We start from the raw sequence: 13593 nt of genomic DNA on the forward strand, positions 1-13593 counted from the left end.
GGATGAAAATAAGTCAATTCACAATTTAATGAGATTAGGCATTGCTTTCAAAGCACTCAGAATACGTATAAATGGTAGCTATTAATTATGGCAATAACTCACTGGGGTGGAGCCTGCCTGGCTGGGCTGTGGATGGGAATGTGCTGATGCTGACCCCTGTCCCCACGACAGCAGCACTGCCAGCTCTGGTGACTGGAGAGCAACTCTTGCAAAACCTTGTGGTTTTCTGAGGGCTTTCACTCCAGAAATGGTGTAATCACCTTGAAGGCCTTGCTTTCCCCGCTCCATAGGCCGATTAGTCTGTAACGACTGTGGGAGCAGAGAAGGAAATCATAAAACTCATTGCACTGCATCCCTTCAGAACAGAGTTCTTAGCAATGCAGTAGTTTTTACTTTTTATTACTTACCTTGTCCCTGTTGTGTTTTCGCTCTTTAGGGAGCGGCGCCTCAGGGAGGGAGCGCTGAGCCCGGGTTAAAGGAGGCGCGGGAGGGCTCTGCTCGCTCCCCACACGCCCTGACAGGAGGGCGCGGCCAGGGCCAGCCGGGCTCTGCTCCCAGGGAACGAGGGGCAGGACGAGGGGGAATGGCCCTAAACTCTGCCAGGAGAGGTTTAGGCTGGACAGCAGAAGGAATTCCTTCACAGAAAGGGTGAAGATGTAAATGTAAATGAACTTTGCAGCGAGGGCGGCAGAGCACTGGAACAGCTGCCCGGGGAGGGCGTGGAGTCTCCCTCTGAGGAGACATTCCAAACCCGCCTGGGCGCGTCCCTGTGTCACCTGCCCCAGGTGACCTGCCTGGGGAGGGGGCTTGGACCGGATAACGTCCACAGGTCCCTTCCAACGCTAACAACACCAGCATTCTGTAATTAAACATTGGAACGGGCTGCCCGGGGAGGCGGCGGAGTCACCGTCCCTGCAGGTGTTTCGGGACGTGGCATGGAAGTACCGCGGGCCGGCTGACCCGGCGGTGCCGGTCACAGGTCAGACCCGGCGGTGCCGGTGCCGGTGCCGGTGCCGGGGGTCTCTCCACGCTCAGCGCTGCCGTGGGGGCGCGCGCGGCGGAACTCGCCGCCCTCAGCGCCGGGCGGGGTTCAGGCGGCGCGTGCGCGGCCCGCGCGCGGCGCCGGGAGGAGGCGGCTCGGGGGGGGGGGAGGTGGGTGGGTGTCTCTGCGCGCATGCGCGGGCGGGGCGGCTGCCCCCCCCCACCCCCCCAGCCCGTGTGTGTGTGTGTGTGTGTGTGTGTGTGTGTATGTGAGGGAGGGAGGGAGGGGGAGCGTGGCCGCGGCCGCCCCGCGCCTGCCGAGCCGGGGGCGCGCACGGAGCCGCGCACACACCGCGGCCCCGCCGGCAGCACCTCCGAGCGGCCGCCCCGCCGCCATCCATCCCCCTCTCGCAGGTGAGCTGCGCTGCTGCGCTGTCGCGCCAGGGAGGAGGAGAAGGAGGAGGGAGCCGGCGCCCGCCTCCGCGGGGCTCATTGTCCGGCTCCTCAGCGGAGGAGGAGGAGGAGGAGGAGGAGGAGGAGAGAAGAAAGGAGGCTTCACCCCGGCTCGCACGCCGGGCCTTGCAGGGCTGTTGCCGGCCGGGGATTGGAGGCGCTCCGTCCCCTCCCAGATCCGGGGAGGGTCCCGGCCCCCCCGGGGCTCCACCGCCCACCTGCCGCCCTCTCCTCTCCTCTCCTCCTCCTTCTCCTCCTCCTGGCCCGGGGGTGGCGGGGAGCGGAGCCCCCTCTCGCCGGTGTGTACGCGGCGGGGCATAGCCTGGCTGTGGGACGGGGGCATGCGGGGCTCGGGGGGAGATGTTCGGCCCCCCCGGTGCCTGCCTGCGGGGCTGAAGAGTGGGTTATAACGCGGACACCCCACCTGTGCCGTGTGTGGAGCCCTCGGGGACGGGGTGTCGGTGCGTGGGGCCGGGCAGAGCCGCGTGGGGCACCGCGGGGCCGGAGGGCGGCCGGGGCGGAGCGGAGGCTGTGGCGGCGAGATACCGCTATCCATCGGTCCTGCCCCGGGGATGGGCCCGGGACCGGGGCACGGGGACAGGGCAGGGCAGGGGATGCGGACACGAGGGGCAGGGCAGCACGGAGGGATGGGGACACGAGGGGCAGGGCAGTGCCCAGGGGTGAGGACACGAGCGACAACATGGGCAGTGGCTGTAAGCACGGGATGAACACCACGTCGCATCACTTCCATGTAAACCAGGGTAATTTCAGAGCATGTTGCCTCCCAGTAGACGGGAATCTGCTTTAGAGGATGGATAAATAGTTGCTGTTTATTAGACATGAGGCGTGTTTAGCATTATTTCTCTTCTGGTAGCAGATGCTGGAGAAGCAATTCTGTAGACATATTTCAAACCACGATGAGTGGTGATGGCAGGTAATAGTTTGGAGTAACTTGCCCTGTGGGTTTAATAGTAGTTATAGGCCTGGTGAAATTCTGTGGATGTGTGTATCTGTTTGCAGGTTTCCTATACTGACACTATTGGAGAGATCCCTCTACTGAAAAAAGGTGCTTCTGCACAGGTCTTGTTCCTGCACCCCTCCTTCTGTGCCTCTGCTGAATTAAGGAGCTTTGCAGTCACAGATAGCTAGAAGAGGTGGAGACTATTTCTTTTCAAATGGGATCGGTGGATAACCAGGCAATCACATGTTTGATAGGCCTACAGGTTTTCTCAGGATTGGAAAATATGTGATGCACAATGATTATTTCCTCTTTTTCTCTTATCACTGCTTGCTTCTGCAGCTGACTTCATTTTAGTTGTACTATAGTGGGGTTTATTTCTAAACAAAATGAGTATGACATTATGTTCATGCAAACTGGTGGTTTGAGACCCTTTTTGATATATAAACCTATATAACCTATATAAACCTATATAATGATTTACTGCTTGTGCGTAATTTTATTTAATGGACTTCAACTTACCAGGTGTTTGTTTTAAAACATTATTAACTCTTAACAAGACATTAGAAATTAATGGATGGAGCAAAGCTTGAAAACTACTCATGCGTTATTTTCATGTAGTATTGTAGTATGTGATAGCAGAGCCAGAGGACTTCCATAGGCACCTCTGCATGAGCTGTGCTGCCTTGGACTCTGCTTTTGGGAGTTATGTGATCCACATGGGTGCCCAAACAGCTGGACTGAGTTGGCACCATCAAGTGCCACAGCATAACATTGTACAGAAGTTGATAATTGTGTTTTTTTTCTAGCAATGTCTATGTTTACTCTGAAAAATAGTTTATGTTTCTAGGTTATATAAGTAAGGGGTTTTTTTGTTTTTTTGTTTTTTTGTTTTTTTTTAATTTTATTTCTATGCTGGGCTTTTTTTAAAGGGAATTCCTTGTGGAAGCAGAACTATTCCTGCTTTGCACAGCCTCTGCACATCCCTGCTCATGGGTTTTCTGCAGTCCTGCTCAGAAGTTGGCTAAAGCTGGGTCACTGGAATTGAGAGGCTGCCCTCTGGTGACATCTGTGTTTGGAATTTGGGCTGCGTGTAAAGGAACACTCTGGCTAGTCTGGAATTGAATATTCCTCCAGCACAGCTGGGGGTGTGTTGTGCACTGAGATGCTGGTGTGGCATGGCTGAGATGGGGGACAAGCACTTGTGAATTCATGTGGAGGATGTACAGCAGTCCCTTGGCGCCTGTGAGCCCCCCTGTGAAATATTCTACCTTGTCATTTATTTTGCTGCATTTTAATAAGAAATGTTTAACTCAGTCCAGTTGAGACAATGCACCCCCTCCAAGAAAACCCCCTTCCTGAGGTTATTCTATTTACTCACTAGTGGGTTTTGTTGGGGTTTTTAGGGGTTTTTTTTCCGGTAGAAATGTGGGGGTTTCCCTGCAGAATTTTGGAGAGGTCTTTTCCTTTTCACGCTTCTGTCTTGTCTGGTGACTATAGATGAAAAATGCCAGTATTTTGATGTTTTATTGATCTTTATGCTGCTCAGCACTAAGGTACAAGAATGAAGATACAGGGCTGACTTTAACTTAACTACTTGTGTAAATTTTGATTTTTGAAGTGGACTGTGTTTGTATAGAAAAGTAATGCAGTCATGGTGTATTAATGTTCTAGTTGATGTGTTTGAATATTAAAAGATGTGAATTGACAAGCCACACCTCCATCTTAATCAGTTTGTTCCACTGTTTTTTTCATTGAGATTAGGGGTTAATCTTTCCCTTTATATTTGCTTGAAGCTGAGTCATTTGAGCTCCTCCTTTTATTCAATAACTAAAGCTGAGTTGAACATATCCTTTAGGGGTGGAGAGTGTAATTGGTTGCATTTTTTCAAACTATAAGCCACCAAAGACGCGATATATTTATCTTCCAAGTTGATTTACAGCTCTTGTTAGAAAACAGACTTGGAAATATATTTTCAAAACAATGAGGAAACATTTCTGTTAAAAACCTCTGCATTTAAATACCTGCAACTGCTGCAGTAGGAATCATCTTTTAATATAAGTGTGTGTGTCATAGTTACTGCATGAACAGAAGCTTTGTGGGCTTCATGTTTTGTCTGTTTATGAATTAATCACTTTAAAGGACTGCTGGAGCGAGTGTGTCTTAATGTTGCGGTTGGGTGTTTTAAGTAGATTCTCTGTATGCTCAGTCCTCTGGAACATGTGGATGTGTGACTGCAACTCTTTTTCCTTTACAAAGATCCATACAAGCCCTGTAGGATTCTAAGGAGAGTGGCATTGGAGTCCTGGCTGTGGGGAGGCTGGTCCCCAGCAGGAAGGGCCACCCGAGATCAGAGCCAGGGTGAGGTGTGGAAGGGCTCCCAGCGCTGGCTCTGAGCAGTCAGGAGGAGCTCTGTGACGTGGACAAGGTGAGGGAACAGGGACAGGCTGCCCCCACGTCTGAAGCAAGGAGGTGTATCAGGCTTTGTGGTGTGCTGTGAGCACTGGAGCTGCTTGCTGGGACTCAGAGGTTGGACTGGCAGAAATGATGGGTGTTGAACCGGCTCGTGGCCAAGGGAGGCTGTTCCCAGTCTGGGCTTCAGTTTATAGGAGAGTTTGTCTCAAAAATGGGACCTGTTGGGTAAATCTTACAGTACAGCAAATAAAACACTGGCAAGTCTAGTGAGTCACCACAAAGTACTTTAAAATTCAGTGTTCCTGACCTGCATATAAGGCTGATCTTTACTTTCTTGGACTCACTGCTCTGAGGTGTGCTGCTCTGGTACACTCTCAGCTGGTGTTTTCAGAATTCCCCAGGGGTTTCCACATGGGTTGTAGACTGTCATATGGCACAAGTGGTGTCTTCCTTGAACCCATGGAGATCCCCTGAGTTTGCTCACAGAGTGCTTCCTACCCCAGCCTTATTGTCACTGTAACTTTTTACATGTCAGTAACTTCAGCAAAGACAAACAACAGCTCGGTGCATAAGGTGTGCTTTTCCATAAGGATAGGATTCACTTTCTCTTCCCATGTCTTTGTTGTCCTGCAGTCCTGACTACAAGAATGACAGTTTAGGTTAAACTGGGAAAAGAAGCAGTATTGTACCATGCAGGGCCTGGAGACTTTGCCATTATTTCTATAGGTCTGCACTGTTCAGGTGTGTTTTGGCTCTTTGTATCAACTGCATCAACAAGTCAAGGTTTCCTGCCCCAGAAACTCCCTGGCTGTGCTGCAGTGCACACCTTGGGCTGGCACAGAGACGCTCTAGAGCTGCTTGGTCAGAATATCAAGAAACTCTCTTATCAGCCCCTCCTGAGCATCATATTTGTGGTTTAAAAATCTGCCTATTTCTCAGTGGTAAAGAGCAGCCTCCTTTGTTAAAGATTAAGGCTGTTGATTTGATGCCAGACATGAGAGAACAGCACATCCATTGCTGCTTGATGGTCAAGGGGAAGCCTTTCCCTTTTCTCTTTTACGGGCAGATGTTGCTTGCAGTTCCCTATGATAGGAGAGATCTTGATTCAAACTCGTAGGAATAGTTATGTATTCCGTTTCTTTGAGATGCAGGACTTGTGGCTTATTCTCCATGCCTGTTTCAGAATTTCATTTGTATTTAGAGGTACATATACATCCTGTAGGCTTGAGATTGTGTGTGAACATGTGCCTGGCCTATTTTCCCTGGTCTGTGTGAGGAGACTGTGAGTCTCTCCCATGTATTTCAAGTGTGACCACAACAGTTAATGTAGCTCAGTGCCTCATCAGTATGTAGTTGAGATTTGAACATGGATTAGAACAAGCTGGCTGAAGTTCAATCCAGATAAAATATACATGATGATGTGGATGTAATTATCAGCCTCCCTAATTGAAGGACTGCATTTGCCATTTGGTAGAAGTGTTAGTGCCCTCTGGTGACTCACGTTTATTACTTGTTCTTAGCAATCATATTGAAGCAATAAAATAATTTTTTTAAGTCTTTGGGAGGCTGAGACACCCCCCCCCCCCACTGATTAGATTTGGAAAATTTGACTGGAAGTTGTCTTTGCCCTTCTTCCCATGGGTTTTAGGTAGTTCCTAGTAGTAAGTAGTAGTTCCTAGTGCAAGTAAGGAAATACGTCAAGCTTGGGTCAGTTAAGGAGTTGAAACCAGCATGCCCAAGGCATAAGCAGAACTGCCAGTGAGGGAATTTGATTGTCAAGCTTGCTGTGAGCTCCTCTGCCAAAAAGTGGTTGGCCCCATTTATTAATTTCTTGGAGCTCAGGAATCTCCTGACTTACACTGCTTGTCCTGTGTGTCCATCAGCTGTCTGAGGGCTGAAGTGCTCAGAGAAGAAATGGGTAACAGGGTTTGCAGAGGACAAGCTTGAGATACCCTGGCTCTCGTGCTGTAATTCTGCTTTAAAGTGATTTGGATGCAGAATGTGGTTTAGAAGGTTTTGCTGGTTTGGAGCTGCCTCAGTGGCTCTTATGCTTTGGGATATGTATGTGTCACCTCTTTTCCTCTTTAATGGAGCTGTGCTATTGGCAGCAATCAGTTAAGTCTGAAGTGACCTGGGTCTGGTTGTCCATGCTCTGACCATTGCTGTAGTAGTGTGGCATTAAAAGCTGTTTGATTTATGCCTGCCTCATTATTCATTAAGGGACAGCTTGGAGACTCTGGAATCTGCTCTCATTGAAATGGGCTTGGATTGATTGTGCTGGGGAAGAAGGATATTGATCTTTTTCAGAAGTTGAAGGTGTATTTCTTAGATAATAGTGGCTAGATAAAACTGGCAGAGATCCTGAAAAAAGTGATCTTAATGCAGTTTGTAAATTGGATTGCTTTTATCACATTATTAATGTGCCCAGGGTTTGGGGTAATTGTCTAGACTATAGTATTATATTTTCATTTAGATTTAGAATTAGTGATATAATGTCACAGAGTGGCTGGACTTAGACCAATAAGTGAATAAACAGGACTAGTACAAAGCACATTTTCTGCTGTGGTATATCCTTTTCACGTTAATGTGTAGGCAGGCAGAAGCCTCCAGTGAAAATTACCGTTTTCTCAAATTGCCGTTTTTCTTTATTAGCTTCTTATATGAATTTGTCTGAGGAGGTGTGTAAGCACAGGTAGACTTGTGACTTCTGTGTAAAACTCAAATTTATAAACTCTGTAAATGGTTGTTTCTAGTCCACTTGTTTTATTGCCAGGTTGTTTGTGTAATCTTCTAATTGCTCTGAATTTCTGTCTCTTGCTTGATGACTTTGGGGTCCTCCCCAGTTGTAACTAATCTAAGTTGGTTTGTAATTGAATTAGATTGTGACCCCATGTGCAGTGAGGCAGCTTATTTATTGACTGCTCACTTCTCACCCTGTATTGGCAGAAATAGATAATGCAGGAGAGAGAACTGCATCAGGGAACTTACCCAGCTAAGAAATTAGGCTTCTCCCCCTCCTTGTCTTGTTTTCAGTTTGATGGCTCCCCCAAACTGTTCAATTCAGCTATACAAAATCTTGGGCTAATGTTGTCGCAGAGAAAGGAACAGGAAAAAGGATTAGTGGTGGAGATGATTGGCAATTATAAAATCAAGTTGCCATAAATTAGCTGAAATCAAAAGTGGATCAAATGACACCTGTCTCCCTAGCTGGGTGTGCAAGTCTGGGAGCTTGGGATAAACTTTGTTTCAGATTTTATGCAGAAAAATTTGAGGCACTTTAGGATCCTTGTGGCACTTCTGAAAGTTCCTTTTGCACAGAGCTAAACTCTACCATTGTTGCATCTTTTACCAGTAGGCTGGTGAAGTAAGTTGAGAATGATGATGTTGTTGGTGGAAACCTGGTAATGTAGCTTATCATGTCCAGAAGTCTGTGAAGTATTTTAGGGATTGCAAAAGCATCTGCAGTTAGATGTGAGGTGTTAGAATGCCGGTAGCATTGCATAGTTTCCTACGTGTTTGTTGTGGATTTCAAAATGCATGTCAGTTCTGAGTGCCAGATCAGTAAAAGATAAAAAGGTCCAAAGATTCAAGCTGCTCACTCCCCCATTACTGCATCACTGTTTTGTGCTGTCACTAATTAGTAACTTTAATATTACAAAGTGTATTGATAAAGCACATGATGGTTACGTGGATGACTCACCATTGTTGTACTTCCTCTCCCACTGTCGTGTCATTAACTTTCCCTGTGTGGTTAAAGGGCACCTGAACAGTGCTGCTGGTGCTGGCAGGTCCAGACCACTCTGCCAACAGCCACTTTTCCCATGTGCTTTATTGGTAAGTCTACCTGAGTAGTGGCAGCTATCTAGTTTATTTTTAGAATATTAGTCATGTACTTTTAGACTGACCAGTTTGTTTAGGCATTAGTCATCAGGCTTGTCTGGTAAGAACCTTTAAATAATTTTGATATTGTTATTGATCAGACTTCTACAGAAATATGCCAACAGGTATTTTGGAAAAGAATAATGGATAAGAGTAGAATCCATTGAGTTCAGTCCTTCCATGCAGTTGAAGTGATTTTCTAGAGCTCAGAGTGCAAAATTACTGAAGTATTAGGAAGATTTCTTCTCAGCTACAGACAAACCGTCTGCTTCTGAGACACATGAGTGTGGTGGACAGTGAGCAGCCTGAAACTTGAGGCATTTGTTAGGGTGAGTAAAACGTGGCCCTTGCAGGTCTGCCTCATGATAAAATAAGGTTAAACATTACCTAGCTATAAGGCTTTATTATTATTACCTTTTAAAATGTCATTCACTGAGGGTGTCAGGTGTGTGGTTTCTTAGGAAACTTTTCTGTGTTATTTATGTAATAGCAAATGTCCCTCTCTGGTAGAAATGTTTTTGCTACTTTGTGTTTGAAAACTGCTTCACTCACCATCCTTTTACTGGTTGTTTGCTCTGTTGATGATACATAATTTCTTATAATCCTCCTTTGGGTTTTGGGATTTTTTTCCCTCATAGGCTGGGCCTGTTTTGTATTTATTTCGTACAGATTTTGCCAGGTAGCTCTTTGATAATAGATGTTGGTCTTCCTAGTGATATGCCTTGCTAAGTTTTTAATGGTGCTTTAAACCAATACATATTGTGTTACATTGGACAAAGGAAGGTGGCAGTAGCAAATCTAATAGCAGTATGAAACTGTGATTCTTTGATTATCTTTTAAACCCTTAGGTACTTGTAGGTATACTGGCAAAAGATGATTTTATTTGTGGAGATTGTTCAGCTCTACTGCCTATATCTATTAAAGTGGTTAAATATCTACCTGGAATAATTTTAAAGGAATTTGGACAGGAAAATTATGTTAACCAAATAGTAGTCAGGAGATGAAACAAAAAGGCAGGATGATAAGTTGTCACTGGAGGTGGGTGCCAGATGTACGGTGTTTTACAAAGCTGCAGGCACATTAAAGCAATATGAAGTGAAAAAAGCTACTTTTGAGGTGCAGTATTTCTTTACCTTTGAGGAATGGCAGGTAAGAGAGGGAGTGCTCCAGGACCTGCTTGTGTGCAGCTTCCTCAGTGCCTGCATGTAATGACTTGCCCTTGTACTTAATTAACTCGTTGGCTTTTTTTTTAATGTGGATAGGGTCTATGTGATGACAAAACTTGAACTGTATTTCATGCTGTGACTTGACTTTAATACTTCTGAAAAGTCAGTCTTGATTCTTTTCTGAAGCTGTCTTAGTGGTGGGAAGGTATCTTCAATTAGGACCTTGTTCATGTTTCAGATAAGGCAATTTAATTTATCTTCAAAGAGGTCTTTCTATAGCTGTGGATAAGCTGGTATTCAGGGACACGGGTTGGTTAAGAAGAGAGGTCTAAAACTGTCAGAGACCAACAGCTGGAACTGTTTTAATTTCTTCTGGTCTTGGTCATGAATGCCATACCACTGGGAGGGAGAGGGGAAAGAAATATTCACATTTTTGTTGTTGCACATTGCTGCTTTTTTTTTTTTTTTTTTTTTTTTTTTTTTTTTTTTTTTTTGTATGTACAGGGAAAAGTTTTAAAGTATTTAAGGTGACATCATGTCAGGGCTTATGAGAAAAACTTAGCAAGTATGCAAAATGGGTATGAATTGTTAAGCATGTTTAAAGTAAGAGGGGTAAACAATATGCACTATTGATTTGAGGCTGATGTGGTTTTGTTGAAGAATAATTCTTGATCTGAATTGTATCACTTACAAGACAGTAAAGACATTAATTGAAGGGGCATTGTTGGGGCCAAAGTCTTTTATAAAGGGTATGTTTGGAAGATGTGAAATCTGTTGTGCAGATCTGTTGTTGACATGACTCAGAGGTGTGTTGTATTTGTGTTGCACTGTTAGACAGATGTAGAAATCCAGTCGGCATCTGTTAAGTGATACTGCTAAAAAGGGAAGATAGCTCCTTGCATTATTTATCAGACAAACATAAGAGATGTCTTGCTAAGCTATTGCACCCGCAAAACTTTTGTTAAATCTCTCATTTATAAACAAAGCTATATTTTAGAAGAGTTTATACCTTTATTTCAGCTGTACCTGTTTTGTTTTTTTTTAAAGGTAACTCCTATTTTCCTGACTTTGGAAATTATTTTGCTTACTTTTTCTTTGTGTGTTTTTATGAGGTAATAATCTTAAATGGAAAACAGAACCAGACAGTAGTGGAGTTAAAGGACATGGACAGAGGTGAGATCTCTCCAGGGACTAGGAAAAGACAGGCTTCCCTTGCTGCCTTGGGATTTGCTGGAGTTCTGTGTTGCTTTGAGGTGTCAGATTTCTGTGTCTGCTACTGAATGTCATGGATATCTTCTTGATTTTACTTGAAGTGAGGGAGGGAAGATGAGGAGAAGTGATGGACTTCAGCAACTGAAGGTTTTGTTGCTTGTCTCCTTCTCTGGTGTCATCTTTCCCTATTACGTTCCAGCCCATTAATGGAATTGGATATCTTTTTTTCCCCAGGGCAGTAGAGTGTGTTTCTATGATCTTATCTTTAGATTTGCTGATCACTGTTTCTTTGTGGCTTTTTCTTTATTTCTGATTCTCCTAAAGTTGGTAGAAGTGCTTTGCTTACAGGAAAAAATTGCTGTGTTTTGGAATTCATAATTAGCGTCTTCTCCAGTTATGAGGAGGCTGATGATTTTTAATGTAACAATACTTAAAATCAGAGAACATATCATGGAAGAAATAAAGGAGCCTTGCCTAGGTTGGAGATGCCACCTGTGAATTGTGTTCTCTTTTGGTTATGGGGCTGGGTTGAGCATGTCCTTGGGTCCCAGGGTGAGCTGATGTTGAATTGGTTTCATTTGTCAGTGGGGGAGCTGGTTTCTGCAGCAGTCTCTGCTAGAGCAGCCCTGCTGGCTGATGTTTGCCAGCTCTGTCAGATTAATGGTGTTTATTAGCCACACACAACTCCCCTGGAAAGCCCTGCTCTGTTGTTTGTGAACAAACTAGGTTTTTCTGTCAGAAAGACCCTGTAAATCCCTATATGAATATTGCACTTAAATTGGTAGTTGTGTTGCCTGGTTTTGCTTAGGTAGTTTTAATTTGTTGTCTTGGAGGTAGTGAAAGGTAAATTTGTATAGGTAATTAAAATATCTTTGCTTTTAAGTGATAAAGCTGTTTCAAAAGTATCACCTGCCAAAACACACTAACCATGTTGTGGCTGGTGACTTCACTGTATTTCAGCTATCAGGTACTAATGCCCTATTTATGATGTGGCTGGTTCTCTTTTATGTTTAAATAACAGCAGGACCAGCATGAACCTCCCCTACTTGGCAAGCTGAACATGAAACTAAAAGACTAAAGTGTTTTCAAAGTGCAGCCAAGGTATTGACTTTTTCAGCCATTCTTTCAGCAGGTAACAGGCAACTTGGTTCCTGCTAGTACAGAATGAGGAAATGCTTTACTAATTTGTGTTTTCCTTTGGTTTTTTAGCTGTGTGATATGGATGATCTTGACTTTGAGACAATACTGAAAGATCTTAATCAGTTTTGTGTGTATATATATACACACACACATGTATATATTTAATTGGGTTCCCTGTCGAGCTCTCCCAGCTGAGTTTGTTTCCCAGCACGGCTTTCTTTTTACTGGGGCTTTTTTGTTGCTCAGGCAAAGCTGCTCCCTCTTTGGTGTCCACTCATCCTTCTAATGTTGACAGATTTCCTTGTACCTCCAGAACAGGGACAGTTTAATGACAGTAATGACAAAGCAGCATCAAATCCTTATCCAAACTGTAACTTAGGCTACTCATTCCAAATACTTAGAAACAATTGCTCAGACCCTTTCAGTTCTCTGTGTTAGTCATGGCCGTTTTTTATGGTTTTTCCTCCTCTTCAAGGTGAATCTTGCATGAGAGCAAAAATGCTTGTCTTAGCAAAGCCACATGATTATGTGGCTGAATTTTTGTTTTAAGGCAGCAATACAGGGTATGGCAGGGCTCAAAGAAGGGTTCTATTTTCATTTAGATGAGGTGAAGAAATAATTTCTGTTGGTTTGTCCAGAATGACCAATGTCCGTTGCTTTAGAAAAAGCCAGTGTTGTTGGTTATTCTGGGCCAGAAGATGTCCTCTCTGCAGAACGGGGAAAGAAGATGTTTGTGCAAAATTTAAGACAGAATTCTTGCAGGATTTCCTGCCAGATGTTGCCAGGGAACAGGAATCCTTACCGGGCAGATGTCGAAGGATCTAAGAATCTTTGCTTTAGTTCTTCTAATTGTGGTTTCCCTGAGCTTTGTGCTGCTTTATCACTGTGATGGTTTTGGTGAACCTGGAAAGGAAAGCAAAGCATTTTTCAATCATTTTGCTAAGATTAGAGATTTTAGCTCTTAGTGAAGTAGCAGATAGGGGATTTTATTGGAAGATTCTAATCTGTGAGCTTTTTAAAGATAAAGTTACCATCACTTCGTGGTCACACGACTATGGGTTTTATATCCGTACTTGTCATAGTCTGCCCTGTCATGCCATGCATTTTCTTCATTATAGCATTCTAGGTTTACTTTTTATCTGTTAGATAAAAGATTAACAAAAAGATGAATATAATTCTCTTTTTAGTTAACTCAAATGTTAAATAGCATGGTTTCCTTAAAGGGAAAGTGTTATCTGCTGTAAACCAGTAGTTTACATTCAAAACACCATTTTCCTTCAAATCTGTCACAACTATATTGTGTGCAGGATACCTCTGTCATTATTCTTGGACCCAAGTTTCCAGCTTGCACATATCTACACTTAAATCAATCTTTAATATCTGCTTTCA

The 13593-nt window shown here is 44.4% G+C and overlaps 1 protein-coding gene across 6 annotated transcripts in view; it reads left to right on the forward strand.

Annotated features, from left to right (window-relative positions):
- Nucleotides 1-1330: 1330 nt before the first annotated feature.
- RALGPS2 (Ral GEF with PH domain and SH3 binding motif 2) overlaps nucleotides 1331-13593 on the forward strand; it is a 113325-nt gene continuing 101062 nt past the window's right edge. For 4 of the 6 annotated variants that reach the window (XM_083867201.1, XM_083867205.1, XM_083867204.1 and 1 more), the window contains exon 1: nucleotides 1628-1733. The gene's annotated coding sequence lies outside the window, so the exon portion shown is untranslated. Of the gene's footprint in view, nucleotides 1396-1627; nucleotides 1734-1789; nucleotides 1896-13593 lie in introns of those variants that run through there. The other 2 variants (XM_083867202.1, XM_083867203.1) reach the window with 2 other exon arrangements.

This window comes from Zosterops lateralis (genome assembly GCF_965231275.1).
Source record: "Zosterops lateralis genome assembly, chromosome: 9".
Lineage (NCBI taxonomy): Eukaryota > Metazoa > Chordata > Aves > Passeriformes > Zosteropidae > Zosterops > Zosterops lateralis.